Genomic DNA, 17,987 nt, shown 5'->3' on the forward strand with positions numbered 1-17,987 from the left:
TGCTATTTGATATTGTGACTCTGACTGCTGTTTAACATTGAGTTAGCTGCTTGTCTTATTGTCTCATCAACTAAACTGCTGTGGGAGAAGCAGGCATCTGTGTGGAATATGGAGAAGCTGCTCACTGGGCAGATAATGTAGTAAATTTGAATCAGTAGTTGGGAGCTAATTACTGATGGAGTCATATCCAGTGCTCAAAAAAGTTCTCAGTGACCCCTCAAAGGAGAAATGTCATATTTGCTAATATAAGAAGACAATACTCCAAATTGGTGATAATTACAGAAGTCTGAACTAAAATTTATCTTTCAGTTCTTGAATTTCTCTCTAGATGATTATTACTTGAACCTAAGCAGAAATACTGTTAATTGTCTTTTGTTGATTTGTCCAAGTTCTGACTGTTGTGGAAACTACTTGGTATCTTAGTAACCGTTGGAATAATAATTTATTTTTGTTGAATCTCTTGAGTTACCCAATGATACCTCACTTTCATGGAGAGATATCTGCTCTGGTGAATGTAGAATCCCTTAGTCTGTTTCTGTCCATATGAGAAAGGTATTGGGATGAACAATGTCAGAAGCTCAAAGTTTGCTTGCTCCAGTATTTGAGACACCTGCAGATCTCCTAGGAAATTACTCTTCAATTGAGTAAAATTTCTGGGATGATGCACCAGCAGTTGTTAAAGAGATGTAAAGGGACTTTTTCCTCATGCTGTCAATGCTTGATGATTATGTTCCAAGCCTACATCTTTCTAGCTGACTGGCAACAATTTGTCCTCTTCCAGTTCTCTAGTGAGTCATTGAAACTAAAGCTCCCTACCAAGATAGCATTCGGGAAGAGAAGAGTTCCAATAGATATGGATGAAAAATAAATGATCCTGCTCCTTCACAGAAAGAAGAGTGGTAGTGACTTTGGTTTCAGGTCCCTTGCCCTGGTCTGAAGAAGCTTCCTGGTTGTTGCAGCCCCTTCTCCACTGAGGGGTTCTGCTCAGGAACTGGCTGGAACTTATGGACCGGGTTAGAAAGTAGCTGCTGTTGTTCTTGGAATGTGAAACAACTACATGAAGGAGTTGTGGCTACTGCACCAAAGAATAAACAAAAAAATTCCAGGGTCAAAAGAGTTACCCGCCCTCCCTCCTCTTATAGCTTGTTTAAACCCCCTTCCATCAGTGTTCCCATATAAAGCAGGATCAGGCAAGCAAATTGGAGGAATGAATTCAGAGGCGAAGAGAATTATAACTTGCTTTACCAAAAGGGTTAAACAATAGAACTATAATTGGATGAGGGTAGTTTATCATTCAATACATCTCACAGACTGTAAGACTACTCCTCCCCCCCCACAGCACAATTGAAAGAAGGTGATACAGTTATGATCCCAGACATTCCCAAAGGCCATTGCTCTAGCTAAGAATAATACGGTTTTGTCCACAGGGAGAAAGTTATTTTTAATTTTATAAGTCTTTAGAGAGATATCTGGGGCATTGATATTTGCTATGGTTTCATTTTTTATCTGTATTTCAGAATAAGCTAAATTCAAGTGTTTGGCACATGATGCTATATGTAATAGGTGATTCAAAATGCTTGTTTAATTGAACTGAATTGAACATAAACTGAAGAAGTCACACATGGTTCTACTTCAGTAATTTAGTAATGGACCTTTACTTTATTAGTATGAATACTCCCTCCATAGAGGCAGATTGCAACACTTCTCTTAATTAGCAGATGGTCTTTGTGAACTGCTATGGCCTCAAAAGCAAATCACCCTGTCATAAAAATGAATTTTTGGCCTGTGTTTATGTTCACACAAGCACAAATCAATACAAAGAAGGAAAGAGCCATATTCCAAACACTTATAATATTTAAACAGCTGCTTCCAAAATAACTGATGTTTGATTAAATTTGAGCTTTTGTTTCAAATCAGTTTAATTATTTTGATTGATTTGATAATTCAAGTTTATAAAAATAATTAGTCAAAATAATCAATCATTCAATCATCAAGAATTCATTATGCTTCTACTATGCTTCAGTCACAGTGTTAAGTGCTGGGGATAAAAATATCAAAGACTCACTGTTCACCATCAATTTACATTCTGTCAATTTAAAAAGTTAACAAGCATTTATTAAGAGCTTATTATTTATCAGGCACTGTGCTAAGCCATGGAGATGCAAAGAAAGATCAAAAAATATTTCTTGCACTCAAGGGTCTCATATGATGAGGGAGATAGCATGAAATTACAATTATGAACAAAAAATGCTGTATATTGGGTAAATTGGAGCTAAGTCAAAGGGGAAAGGCATTAAGATCTAGGAGGATTGGAAGCAGTTTTCTATAAAAAGTGGGACATTATGCAGCATCTCTGGGGCAATGGCTCATCACAGCCACCCCACCTGCTGTCATCAAGGGTGCTAGCTCTTGGAGGCCAAGAGGCAGCATGGGGCAATTTGACCCAAGCCTCTAGGACCCATGCTCTAGGATACTGGCTGAGGCGCCTTGAAATGATGTGTATCCCTCCCCAAACTCTTCCCCTCTCCCATCAGTCTTTCTCCTCTTCCCACCCCACCCCTAATGTTACTCACTGTGGAGGCAAGGCCTGAAATGTTCTGGGGGGGTGCGGAACAACTGGGCCTATAGGTTGTAAAACTTGAGGCTCCCATCCATGCCAATCAAAGTGATGAATTTGGCATGATGACCACTGTGCTCTGTGAAGTGGAGGACTTTTTGCAGATGTAGACCTGAACACTAGTGCCTCCCAGAGCCAAGAATGTGTCATTCTGGTCAGAGATCAGTGACTTCACCTCAAAATTGTTGCCAGGAGATAGAGATGAGAAGAGAAAGTGTTCCAAGTATGAGGAACTGACAATGAAAATGCTTAGAATTAAGGAAAGCATATATATATATATATATAATTATTTACAAAATAAATAGATATAAATACTAAATAATACAAGTTATATTTAAAAAAAGCTTTGGAGGGAGAGCACTAGAAGTTGGTAGTGGGAAGAGGAATCAGGAAAAGCTTCATGTTAAAGGAATATCAATTTGACAGATATTTTGGAGGACAGATAGAGAGGTAGAGACTAGAGATAAGGAGAACAATTCAGGTTGTCCTGTTCAGATGAGAGGACATGGTGGAGTAGGAAGATAGAAAGGGATGGATGAGAGCAATACTGGGAAGGTAGAATTGACCCATTCAACTGATAAAATATGAGGAATGATGAAGACAGAAAAGTCATGAATACTGAAATTGTTAAACTGGGTTACAGGAAGGATTGTAAAATCCTGATTAAAAAGAAATGTTCCTAATTTTTTTTGGTAGATTTTCTGAAAAACAGCAACTAGAAATGGACAACATATGAATACAATGGAATTGTCATCTTCTTTAGTCTTGTTATCATGCTTTTACTATTCATATTCAGGTTTGTATTTTTAAAATCATTATTAGCATTAAAATGAGAGATTCAAAAGTTGAGAAATTGGAATGTGAGGCCAATTAAAATAAAATCACCTGCAATGAGATGAGCTTAGTATTTTCTAACAAGAAGAAAAAAGACAAAAGTCAGTCATGGAATGATTTCCCAACTTAATCAAAAACAAAGTGAAACACCTAAGGAAAAGAAATAGGACCAAAAAAGGTGGCTGTCATAGAAATCATAGAATAAAAAATGCACAAACAACTTGAGAGGTAGATAAAGAAGGGTTTGAAATTTAAGAATAATATGCATGTATATTTTTTCATGGAGGATCAGATCTATGTAATAGATACAATATTATCAAATTAATTGAAAAATTATCTTGGACAGAGAATTGAATTTGTCCTGTCGCATATAAATATAAAATTCACATTGTATACTTTTAGAGAATGAAAGTTGAAAAATTCTGCCTAAACCTTGATATATAATTGTGCCAGTAGAAATGAGGCACTGAGGCAACAGAGAATAAAGAATGAAAAATAATAAATTCAAATAAAATTCCTAATATAAACAGTAAAGCAAAAATAGTTGAATTGATATTGTCAAAAGGAATTGGGAAAGAAAAATGATTCAAGTACTAGTCTTTCTTCTGTTATGTCACCTGAATAAGTCAAATCTTTTTCCATTAGCTTCAGGTTCTTTATCAGTAAAATAAGGAGTTGACTTAAATTACGTCTTTTAGATCCTTTCCTGTTATATCAAAATGAAACCCAGGAATCCCTTATAATGTTTTTTTAAATGCATATGCATAAAATATATATATATATATATATATAGTATACATATATGTATACACACACAAAATACATAAGAAACCAATTGTGTTTACATCAAGATGTACTTTCCTCCATTCAAAATCATAGACTAAGTGAAATCAAGCAGTCTATGGACTTCAGGTTAAAAACTCCTAGTCTAAGCCAATCTAAGCAACACTTAAGTTTCTCACATATACCTGTGTGTATGTGCCTCAGAAATTAATTTCTTTCAAATTTTCTTGAAATGGGTAAGGGGAGGAAGGATTTACTTTGAAGGGAAGGACAATAAATTTATTGTCTTCAGCTAGGAAAATATTTTCCTACAATATGGCAAATGGGGGAAGAGAGGTGCAAATTCTAGTCACATGGATTCCTAACCATGGAATCTTAGGAGGCCACAAAGTTCATTGATTTTATAATAGTTTCCCGAGTTCATGTCAAGATAGTGTTGAAGCTTTGCTGAATGGAAGTATTGTAGCTGGCTCTATAAACACTGTATTTTATGTCACTGTAAGGTCAAAGTGCTTTAAAGGAGATGTCAATAATATAATCACAGAAATAAACATCTGAGCAAGTCTAGCCTAGGGATTTTTTTGCTGACATATTTGGCTGACTTTTTAAATGAACTAGCAAAATGAATGATCTATAAGTATTTGGTTTGAACTATTGGGGCTATAGCTATGGAAGGAATGATCCTGGATCTTCATGCAGCTACAGCTTCTCAGCAAACATTGATTTCAAATGACAACTCCACTCCTGAACAAACAAAAATAGCCTGCTGATGCACCTATGAGTAGCTCTAAATGTTCACATGATTTAAGGATTCCTTAGAGTTCAGAATGGAGGTCTGACTTTATATCCCTTTCAATTTTCTAGTCCATTATCCTGGAAAAAACATTGAAATTTGGCTCAAAAAAAACAGGATTCTAGGCCTGGATCCTCTATTTAGTATTGGTAGGATAGTGAATACACCACTTCACCTTATGGAGCCCCAGTCTCATCATTTGTGAAAATAGGAATGGTACTATTCATGCTAGCTTCACAAGGTTGTAGAATGTGAAGTAATTGTTGGAAGTTGAAGAAAGGTGGATTTTGACTCAAAGTCATTTCAGTCCAATTCAACAAACATTTATCAAAAACAGTAATATTTATATAGTACTATAAAGTTTGTCTAGTACTTTATACTTAATCTTTACAAAAACCTTTGAGGTATACACTATTATTATCTTCATTTAATAGATGAGGAAACTGAGGTTGAGAGAAGTTTACTGTCTTCTAAAGTGACTGAGGCAGGATTTGAACTCAAATCTTTCTGACTCCAAGTCCAGCACTTTATCCATTGTATTCCCTGGTCATCTATGAAGTACCTATACAAAAAATATCCCTACTCCCAAGGATCTTCCATTATAGAAAGCATAAAGGGAAAGGATGCATGTGCTGACTAATATTTAGGAAAAAATTCTTAAGAATTATAGTTCGCTATATGATATCCCAAATCCTCAGGTGATAGAGTTCCTCTCAAGGGGTTTTTAGTAACAAATAAGATGAACACTCTTTAGTGATGCTTATATTTGAATTGATTTTTTTCAGTTAAAGTTTGGATTGAATAGCCCTCTGAGGTTTCTTCCAGTTCTTGTCTAAAGACAGCACTGAACGTAAGCCTTACCTAAACCTTTGAAACCATGTTATTTCCCATATGACTTAATTCTGCTTTAACTAATGTACCTACGTAAAAAAAAAATCTAATGAATTGGGTTTTACCTAGATAATCAAAAACAAATGATTTCTTTGATACAAAAATGACTTGTTCCTGGAATATTTTGAGTTTTTTTTTAAAAGGTGATCACTAAATTTTCCATTTACTTTTATTTAATCTTATGGAAAACCTGTACCAAATTTTAGTGTTACTCCAATTCTGTTTATTGTTACCTAAAATAACTACAGTAAAAAAGTAGAACATCTCTCCTCATGAGAGCTCAGTGTTATACCCTGGAAGAATTTGGTTAGAAAGTAGGCTACAAAGGTTATTAGAAGGCAATTTCCCTTCCCTCCCCATCTCTCCCTCTCCCCCTTCCCCATTTCTGCCTCCCCCTCTACCCATCCTCCCTCCCTCCTCTCTCCTTCTCCCCTCCCCACTTCTCCTTCTCCCTCCCCCTCATCCTCCCTCTCCTCCCTCCCCCTCCTCTCCCTCCCCCTCTCCCCCCTTCCTCTCTCTCTCTCTCTCTCTCTCTCTCTCTCTCTCTCTCTCTCTCTCTCTCTCTTTCTCTCCTCTCCTCTCCTCTCCTCTCCTCTCCTCTCCTCTCCTCTCCTCTCCTCTCCTCTCCTCTCCTCTCCTCTCCTCTCCTCTCCTCTTCTCTCTCTCTGTTTAAAATACAATCAAAAAGGATAATTCTGCAAGGCCTGTAGTCAGATTTGTTTTTATATTTGGTCAAACATATTTGGGAATATGCTTTTATATCATATTTATATCACATATCACATCATATTATATTATATCACATTTAACTTTAATAATAGTCTACATAATCTATAGGATGTTCAAAAATTGGTTACTACCCTTATCTTGAAGTAGTAATAATAATGACTGAGTGGCATAATGACTAGAGGTTGACCTAGTTTCTGCAAGACATGGGTTCTGATTTGCTTTGTATCCTATAGTTATTTATATGTGAATGTGCTTTATTCCTCTCATAGAATAGAATTTACTTGACAGAAGAAATGATTTTACTTTGTATAGTGCTGTCTAATAGTAGATATAAAATAATTATCTGTCTATCAAATATATTGATAGCATGGATATGGACTAGTCCTTGAACTATCAATATCCCAGGAAACTCTTTAAAACTATAAGTTATAATATTTAATTATGTATGTATAACCTATATCAGACATTGCTGCCATGGGGAGGGAGAAGGAAAGGAAGAGTGGTAGAAAAAATGTAGAAGTCAAAAGCTTGCAAAAGGATACTTGTTGAAAATTATCTTTTCTTGTAATTAAAAAAAAATGAAGCAACGAACCCCCCACTAAGTTATAGATGGGTTGATGATTTGTATCAGGAGTTTCTATATAGTTTTTTCTTCATACTGAGGGATGGTGATTATAGGGTTGTATAAGTAAAAAAGATAATTACTCATATTTTAGAATCATTTTTGATTTCTACTCACTAAACTGGTGAAGTTTTAGTGTTTTTTCCTCAAAGCTCTCTCTCAACAAACCTAGGAGGAATTACAGAGTCATAAAATTTCAGACTTAGAAGGAACCTCACTGGCTTTCTAATCCAAATCATACCAAGATTAAAAGAAAATTCCCCCTATGAAACCATCTATAAGTAATTATTTTGATTTTGATGATTCAAAGGGGTAAGAGTTGGGAGGAGGGGCAGAGCCAAGATGGCAACAGGAGAGGATCCTCTCTTAGGGGCTTTCTCTCAAAACTTATAAACTAAGGACTCTAACTAAATTTTCGAGAGACAGAATCCACAGAGGGATCCAGTGAGGGAGTTCTCCAACCCAAGGTAACGAGGAAAAGAGTGGAAAGGCTTAGCTCCATGGGGTTGGAGGGATATCCCACCAGAGCTAAAGAACTTCAGTCTCCTGGAAGCAGCCCTAGGGCAATGGGAGTCATGGCTCAAGGCAGCAGAGGCAGTTTCCTGACTTACACTCAGGGAGCACCAGATACAATTTGGAGTATCAGCAGGGACCTCTGCCACAGCTAGCATGTGAATCCCAGCCCTCAGGGTACTCAGTGAGCAGCCTGTGGCCCAGGTAGCCCAGATCCAGGAACCAAAATCAGGAGCAGGTAAGTAGGAGCCCCCAGGGCATGAGTGCTGAGCCTACGGAGAGGAGTGGAGAAAGACTGCAGAGCTCTGTCCTCTGTCCCTGGAACAAGACTCTGGGGCTCTGAGCACACATTCAGATCCTGATCACAGTCTAGGCCCCCCATAGAATAGCTGCCCCCCTACCTCAGCCCATGGCAGAGGGGTATGCTTATGGTCATTCACAGACCAGGAGGGAAGACAGAGCCTCACACATAGAGATCCTTGTGGGGAGGGGGTGTCGCAAAAAGTTCATGAAGCACCCCAAAACCAGGCACAGGGTAGAGAAATGAGTAAGCAGAGAACAAAGAGGAACACCATTGAGAAACACTTTGCCAGTGGTCCCAAGAAGGATCAAAACACTCAATCTGAAGATGAGGAAGTCCAACCTCCTGCATATAAAGACTCCAAGAAACACAGAAATTGGGCTCAGGCTATGAGAGAGTTAAAAAAAAGGACATTGAAAATCAAGTGAGGGAGATAGAAGAAAAATTGGGAAAAGAAATGAGAGAGATTCAGGAAAAACATGAAAATGAAATCACCAGCTTAGTCAGGGAGATCCAAAAAATGCTGAAGAAAATAGCATGTTAAAGGCCAGCATAGGTCAAATGGATGAAACAGTTCAAAAAGTTATAGAGGAGAAGAATGCTTTAAAAAGCAGAATTGGCCAGATGGAAAAAGAGATAAGAAAACTCTCTGAGGAGAACAAATCCCTCAGATGTAGAATGGAACTGAGGGAGGCTGTTGATTTTATGAGAAGTCAGGACACAATACTTCAAAACCAAAAGAATGAAAAATTAGAAGAAAATGTGAAACATCTCATTGAAAAAAAACCAAATGATATGGAAAACAGATTTAGAAAAGATAATCTAAAAATTATTGGAATACCTGAACTTCATGATCAGGAAAAGAGCCTTGACATCATTGTCAAAGAATTACTACAGGAAAATTGCCCTGGTATCCTAGAAGCAGAGGGCAAAATAGAAATTGAGAGAATCCACCAATCTCCCTGAGAAAGAGATCTGAAAAAAAACAACCCCCAGGAATATTATAGCCAAGTTCCAGAACTCCCAGGTCAAAGAGAAAATACTACAAGCAGCCAGAAGGATACAATTCACATATTGTGGACCTGCAGTCAGGATCACACAGGACTTAGCAGCAGCTATATTAAAAGCTTGTAGGACTTGGAATATAATATTCTAGAAGGCAAAAGAGCTTGGAATGCAACCACGAATCATCGTCCTCTTCCAGGGAAAAAGATGGACTTTCAATGAACCAGAGGAGTTTCAAATGTTCCTGTTGGAATGGCCAGAGCTGAACAGAAGATTTGATCTTCAAATACAGGACTCAGGTGAAGCATAGAGAGTGGAGAAGGGGAAAATATGAGGGACTTAATTATGATGAACTACATGTATTCCTTCATAGAAAAATGATACTGATAATACTCATATGAACCTCATTTAACAGAGCAGGTAGAAGGAGCTTTTATAGATGAATCACAGGAGAGAGCTGAATTTGAATATATAATGTGATATAAAAATGGAGTCAATAGAGAGAGAGAGAGAAAGCTGTCCCTAGATAGAGCCTTATGGTACATGAAATGCTGAAGAGACAAGAGATGAATAATGATCCAGCAAAGGAGAGTAAGAATGAATAATCAACCAGAACAAACTGAGGTAGAATAAATTCCTTGAAGGGAGGGAATTTTTGTTTTTGTATTTCTTTATATCCCTAGTGCATAGTATTATGTCTTGTACATAGAGATGCTTAATAAATAATTGCTAAATTGAATTGTTATATGGCAGGGAACCTCTGAGAGAACAATACCATAGAAGATGAAAAAGAAGAGAACATTCATGAGGAGGAACATCCATGAGAAAGAATATATCAACAGTTTAATAATTCTAGAAAATCTAATAAATAAAAAAATTCTAGAAAAATCAGGAGAATACCTATTATCTTCAATGCTTAAAAGTTTTTATGTATTTTGTTGTTTTTTTCTCTCTAACAGTTTTTTTCCCCTTCCATTTGGATTTGATTTTTCTTTCACAATATGATTAATATGGATCTATGTTTAGCATAATTACACATGTAGAGCCTCTATTAAATTGTTTTCTGTCAGGGGGAAGTAAAGGGAAAGGAGAGGTAGAAATATATAAAACTTGAAACCTTGAGAAAAAAATGTGAAAACTATCATTGGATGTTGCTGGAAAAACAAATCAGTAAAAAAATATTTAAAAAACAAAAACAATAGCCACCAACTAGCTATCATGACCAAGAAAGAATTAGTTGCTGAAATAAAAATGATGAGATCCTTGTGAGGAAAGGATTACTCCATCATAGAATTCTGGTCAGAAGAACGATGAGTAATAAGGAACTCTTATAACTTATTGGAAGTTAATAGGTGGTACAGTGGAAATAAGGTTGGAAAGAGGAAAACTCGAGTGACCAGCTCAGAAACTTAATTGACTGGTAAGTCAGTTAACTTCTTGATGTCTTAGTTTCCTCATCAATGAGAGATACTCTTATCATACTGTTATATTTATAGCCAATTATTAAACTGAGATCCAGGCTTCTTCTTGTTTCCTTATTAATGCTCTGCTCTTGTTAAAATCAGACTTGAAGAACCCAATATTGATAGTTTTCCTAATATTGAGGAACCCAATATTGATTACCAAGAGAAACCAGTGGTCATCAATCTATTGATTGCTAACTTACCTAATTAATAAATTAATCATGAATTACCTAGAAACTTTATCTTTCAGGGTTTTCTCATTTTTTATATCCATAAAGTAGGAATGATAATAGACCTTGTTTCGCCAAATTGTTTTGAGAACCAATGAGTTAACATATTTATTGTCTAAACCCTAAAGTGTTCTGTTTATGCTAGATAGTATCATTGATATTTAAGATATCATCTTCCTCTCTTCTTCTTACATGTAGTTTTGTAGCATGTTAGCTATGGCATGGGTAACTAGGTAGTACAGTGGCTAGAATGCTAGAACTGAAGACAGGAAGACTTCTCTTCCTGAGTTCAAATCTTGTCTTAGACACTTAGTAGCTATGTGACCCTTGGAAAGTCACTTAGTCCTCTTTGCCTCAGTTTCCTTATCTATAAAATGAACTTGAGAAGGGAATGACAAATTACTCTAGTATCTATGGCATGAAAAAATTGGGTTATAAAGAGTCAGGCATGAGTGAAACAGCTAAATAAAAACAACAAAGCTACAGCAAAGGGTAACTTTAGAATTGTCAATCATTGAGATCATGGCTAGGATTAAGAAAAAACAAAAATAATATATAAATTGTGGGAAAGTGAGGCTTTCTTGTCTCATGGAATTATAAGCATTTTGGTAAACATTACATTATTAAGTTTTTGTTTTTGTTTTTTGTGCAAGGCAGTGGGGTTAAAGTGGCTTGCCCAAGGCCACACAGCTAGGTAATTATTAAGTGTCTAAGGCTGGATTTGAATTCAGGTACTCCTGACTCCAGGGCTGGTACTCTATCCACTGCACCACCTAGCTTCCCCTAAACACTACATTATTAATTAATATGGTTCATCTGAATAATTAACTGTAAGAAAATATAAATGAACAAATTCCCTACAGAATGGAGCATTTCTCTCCTTTATATGAAATATCTTCCTCCATTAAGATCCCTCTCCATTGTCTTATCGATGTGACTCTAGTTTCTTGAAGGCTACTGAGTTTTCTGACAGAAGGGAGATAAAAATTTAATTTTGGTCCTCAAGACCCATTATGCCTTATGGAGACCATTGACTGAGATGTGAAATTTCATAACCTATATGAGTGAAGAATATACCCACTGTGAATGGATATTTTTGTATCCATATCAGACTGTAGAATGCTAATCTGGGTTTCAAATAAATTTTATACTTCTCTATATCAAAGAGAAATGTATCATTTCATGGATTATTTTCTATTAACTTATCTTATTCTTTTATTGAATATCATTAACATAAATGATTCTATGCAGTAGGAAGTAATTGATGGCTGTCAAAATTGGAGTATGAAGGGTAATTTTTTGCAATCTGATGCATTAAGCATGACAACATAATCAAGCAGAACCTAAAGGATAAAGTTCAAAGAAAAAGGAGGAATCCATGGCAGTTATAGTTCAAATGTTGATAAATTTTACTGAATGAAGTTCTCTAAAGAAAATGAAAAATTTGCTTGATCATTCTTTCATTCTTTCAGGATTCAATAGGATTCAGTAGCATTGGTAAATTGTGCACCAGTGGTTCAAGTTGTACTGAAACAGGTTTTGTTTTAGTATTTGAATTAAAAGAAAAAAATTATATAAATATCAATGATAATAGATTACTGAGAAAATGGAACTGTTAGAGTGTAAAAGAATATTTTTCTACCGTAATTGATACAATAAATGTTATTAATCTTCCATACATTGATTCAATGAATCATTTCTTTTCTAACTCAGTGTTTTAATTCAAAAATATGATTAGTGAAAATGATAGAGGTAGGATTAATAGGTACAGTAAATCCAAATATTTAGATTCAATACTGTGGTCTTTGGCTATGAATTTTTTTGAAAATATTTTTTTTTCAAATAACACATTACACACATTACTGATGTGTGTAAGCTTTAGCTCTATTTTTATGGCTGATAGGTTTTTAATTTTTTTACAAGTTTTTATCTGTTTCTGAGAATTATACATGATTTTCTTGCCAAATGGTATCTGAATTTTTTCCTCATGAGTGATTCAAATAGAGGTCAAAATTTTGCTATTCATTTAGAAACCATTTTGTGAATTTGAGTTGGAAATTTCATGATGTTAGGAATCATGTACAAAACCAGCTGGTGAAAGGTTTGTTGAGGAAGTAGTCACTCAGGTCATCAAATGTACCCACCTGTGACTAATGCCAGCACAAAATAAACTATGCTTCATTTTTCTCCCAAAACAAAATAACCTGAGTCTTCAAAGAAAAATGAAAGAAGACAAAGTAATAGCACACTCCTACTAATTTTAAATCTCTTTGAATTGACTTATTCAGAAAAGAACAGCTATCTCTTTTTTTTTGACTGCTGAAAAAAAGATTTGAAATATCCCTCTCGGTTTTTAGAGGTGATTGCTATACAATGTAAATTTCTGTGTATTGGTTTGCATTTGAAGAAGACTCTCTTCTGCATTATCTCCAAACAGGGAAGGTATATTGAGTCCAAATAATGGTCTTCAGTGATGGGGTACTCATCATCTGTGGGACAACTCAGTTCTACTTTTGAACAGCTCTAAGTACTGGAAAGTTTAATTTAGATATCATGCTTTTATTTCCTTCTCTTTACCTTTTTTCCAACCATTTCTGTCCTTTGGGGTGTCCTCAATTTTAGAGCCCTATGATATAGAATTTTCCTAACCACTATCTTGCAATCAAAGCAACTTTAATCCCTTTTCCTAAAAATTACAAGATAATCTTTGTTATATATATTACAAGGTTTGTGCCCTGTTGGGTAAAGTTCAGACAACCATACCTAGGGAGGGCATAAATGGGAAACAGAATCTGTGAAAATAGAGAAAATAATGAACATGGTCACTGTAAGACAATTATAAATAGGAAGTTGTAGCTTTAGTTCTTTACTTTCATTTCAGAAGCTAGATATTGGACTTCTGGGCAAGATGGCAGAGAGAAGACAGGCACTGTGTTAAGGTCTCCTAGCTTTCCCTCATAAATAATATAAAACAATCCTCTTAACAGAAATTCAATCCACAAAACCCAGAAAAAAAAAAAAGCTATGAGAACAACATCTAACAACAAGGTCTGTCTCTGGGGCTCATGGGTGAGCCGGAGGCAGAGAGCCGAGAGCCATTGGAGTTGGGGTGAGAGCCTGACTAACCTAAGGTCAGCTGCAGAGGCTTTGACTGTGGGAGCTATGGTATGGGGAGCTCCAGTGGAGCTAGAGGGCAAGTTCCAGCTCAGAGAGTTAAAGAGTGTGGTTGGACACTGATATGCTGAGCTATGCTGCTCCAGGGGACCTCAGACTCCATACTTTCATTTCAGCTGAATCCTCTTCCCAGAAGTAATAGGAGCCCCCACCCCCACCCCAGGCTCAGGCATGAGCCCTAGAGCTCCCTCAGCTGAATAGGGAATTAACATTCTTGCCCAAGGGTCCAGCTGACATTGTTAAAGGGTACCAATATCCAGCAGCACCACCCACTCCCTCCAGACCTAGGGAGAGGGCCTCAAATCAAGGTCACAGACACTCCAGAGAAAGCAATGAGCACCCCGCTACTGGTCAGCCCACTTGGAGTTACTAAGCCAAATGAACAAAACCTCTAGCACTCCTCACTGTCTGGTACAAAGACTCTAGGGACCTCAAAACCAGAGGTATGTGAACCAGCCCCACCCCCAACACAAGATCTTAGGAAAATGAAAAGTTAGCAGAAAGGGGGGGCTCCATAGAAAACTACCTTGGAGGCAAAGACCCTAACTTGGAGAGATCTAGAACTTATGAGGAGAATATGATTTGGTCTCTAGCCCAAAAATACTTCCTTAAAGAAATCAGGAAGGAGTTTAAAAATTAATGGGAAAATTTGGGGGGAAAGAAGCAAGAGAAAATTAACACCTTGCAACAAGAAAACAAATCCTTGGAAAATACAACTGGACAAATGCAAAAAGAAAATAATTCTCTCAAAATCTCAATTGGTCAAATTGAAGATTCCTTCAAAAATAGAACTGACCAATTGGAAAAGGCGTTGCAAAAGGTAAATGAAGAAAATCTTTCCCTAAAAAAAGAATAGTCTAAGGAAACTAATGACTTCATGAGTCAACATGAATCTGTTAAACAAAACCAGCAAAATCAAATATAGAAGAAAATGTAAAATACCTCGTTGGTGAAACCATTGACCTTGAGAATAGATCCCGAAGAGACAGTGGGCTCCCTGAAATTTTGAAGAGGGAAAAAAAGACTGGATTTAACATTACAAGATTTTGTTATGGAAAATTGCCCTGATATCAGGAAAGTAGAGAGCAAAATAGTTACTGAAAGAATATATCAATCCCCTCTGGAAAAGGATCCTAAAAAAAGAAAACATCAAGGTCAAATTCCAGAACTATCAGATAAAAGAGAAAATCCTGCAAGCAGTCAGAAATTAACAATTTAGATACCAAGGAACCACTGTAAGGATTAAACAGGACCTGGCTGCATCAACATTAAGGGACTGAAGGACCTGGAATATGATATTCCAAAGAGCAAAGGAGCTTGGAATGCAGCCAACAATATACTATCCAGCAAAACTGAGCCTTCTCTTCTGAGGGAAAAGATGGACATTTAATGAAAAAGGAGACTTCCAACTTTTCCTGATGAAAAGACCAGAGCTAAATAGAAAATTGGGATTTTCATCAGGAGACTCAAGAGACATATGAAAAGATTTTTAAAAAAGTGTAAAGAAAAAAAAAACCTGTCCACCAATAAGATGAAACTGACTATTAGATCCCCACTTGGGAGAAAGACTCTCATAACTCTGGAAAATTGTAACTCTGTTAGAGAGAATATACTTAGCCAGAAATAATGGACAATTGTGACTTAACCATAACTCTGATAGAATGATTTAAAAAGAACATCTCCTTAAAAGAGGGACAATAAAGAGGCAGGAGGATGGAAGAGATTGAATGGGGTATATCACATTACATAAAGAGGACTTATTGCAATAAAGGCAAAGAAGGGAGTAATTAAGAACTACCTAAATCTTACTCTCATCAGATTTGCCTTAAAGTTATCATAATCACACTCAAGTTAAGAACCTTATCTTACCTTTCAAGTATTAAAAAGGGGAAGGGGGAGGGGGAGGAAAGGAGGAACTAACAAAAGAAAGGTAAGGAAGATGGGGCAAAGGGGGAAATAAAGGAAAAAAGGGGCAGGACTTGGATACAAAGGGGCAAACACATTTAAGGTGGTGCTATTCAGAAACAAAATACTCAGGAATATGGATAAAGTGAAAAAAGGGGGAAAATACAAACAGAGGGAAGATATCATGGAGAGCAATACAAAGTTAGTAATTGTAACTTTGAATGTGAATAGGATGAATTCTTCCATAAAATGTAAGTGAATAGCAGAGTAGATTAAAAACCAGAATACTTCAATATGCTGCTTACAAGAAACTCATTTGAAGCAGAGAGCTACATCCAGAGTAAGGTAAAAGGTGGTAGTAAAATATATTTTGCTTCAGCTGAAGTGAAAAAAGGAGGGGTAGCAATCTTTATCTCATGCAAAAAAATCTGCAAAAATAAATGCAATTAAAAGAGATAAGGAAGGAAACCATATCCTCCTAAAAGGTACCATAAGAAAGGAAGTAATTTCAGTACTAAATATGTATGTATCAAGTGGTATTATAATCAGATTCTTGAAGGAGAAGTTGAATGAATTAAAGAAAAACAAAGACAGTAAAACTCTACTGGTGGGAGATGCCAAACTCCTGCTCTCAGATTTAGATAAATCTAACCATAAAATAAACAAGGACATTAAATAGATTGTTAGAAAATCTAGGAATGATAGACATTTGGAGAAAATTGAATGAGGATAGAAAGGAATATACTTTTTTTCCTGCAGTACATGTCACTTACATAAACATTGACCGCATACTAGGGCATAAAACCTTAATAATCAAATGCAGAAAGGCAGAAACAGTGAATACATCTTTCTCAGAACACAATGCAATAAAAATGACATGCAATAATGGACCAGGGAAAGATAGATCTAAAACTAACTGGAAACTAAATAGCCTCATTTTGAAGAATGAGTGCATCAAACAACAAATTATTAAAAGAAATAATTATTTCATCCTAGAGAATGACAATAACAAAACAATATACCAACACCCAACACTTATGGGATACAGCCAAGGCAGTTGTCAGGGGATATATTATATCACTAAATGCTTAACTGAATGAATTAGAGAAAGGAAATCAATGAACTAAATATGCAAATATAAAAATTAAAGGAAGAATAAATTGAAACTCCCCAATTAAACATCAAATTAGAAATTCTAAAAATTAAAGGATAAATTAGTAAAATTGAAAAGCAAGAAAACTTTTGAACTAATAAATAAAAGCAAGAGATGGTTTTAAGAAAAAAACAATGAAATTTATAAATCTGGGCAATTTGATTAAAAAAAAGAAGAGAACCAAGATGAATTTATCACCAATGAGGAGGAAATTAAAGAGATAATTTGGAATATTTTGCTTAAATGTATGCCAATAAATTTGATAATCTAAGTGAAATGGATAAATATTTACAAAATATAAGTTGAGATGCCCAGGTTAAATGAAGAGAAAATTAAAAACTTAAGTAACTGTATCTCAGAAAAAGAAATTCAACAAGCCATTATTGAACTCCCTAAGGAAAAAAATCTCCAGGGCCAAATGGATTCACAAGTGAATTCTATCAAACTTTTAAGGAAGAATTCTATATAAACTCTTTGGAAAAATAGGTGAAGATGGAACTCTGCCTAATTCTTTCTATGACACACATATGGTGCTGATATCTAAACTAGGAAGAGCTAAAACAGAGAAAGAAAATTATAGGCCTATCTTTCGGATGAATATATATGCAAAAATCTTAAATAAAATCTTAGCAAAATGAATACAGCAAGTTATCACTAGGATAATACACTATGACCAAGGAAGATTTATCCTAGGAATTCAGGGTTGTTTCAATATTAGGAAAACTGTTAGTATAATTAGCTATATCAATGACAAACTTATAAGAAATCATGTGGTTATCTCAATAGATGCTGAAAAAACCTTTAACAAAATACAGCGCCCCATTCCTACTAAAAACAGAAGAGAGCATAGGAATAAATGGACTTTTCCTTAGACTAATAAGCAGTATCTATCTGAAATCATTAACAAGCATTATTTGCAGGGATAAGTTAGAGTCATTCCCAGTAAGATCTGTGGTGAAACAAGGATGCCCATT

The 17,987-nt window shown here is 35.7% G+C and overlaps 1 pseudogene; it reads right to left on the reverse strand.

The window, feature by feature from the left end:
• Positions 1-298: 298 nt before the first annotated feature.
• The window catches only part of LOC141519258 (plakophilin-4-like), a 55,493-nt pseudogene continuing 37,804 nt past the window's right edge, over positions 299-17,987 (reverse strand).

Source organism: Macrotis lagotis, chromosome 3 (assembly GCF_037893015.1).
Source record: "Macrotis lagotis isolate mMagLag1 chromosome 3, bilby.v1.9.chrom.fasta, whole genome shotgun sequence".
NCBI lineage: Eukaryota > Metazoa > Chordata > Mammalia > Peramelemorphia > Peramelidae > Macrotis > Macrotis lagotis.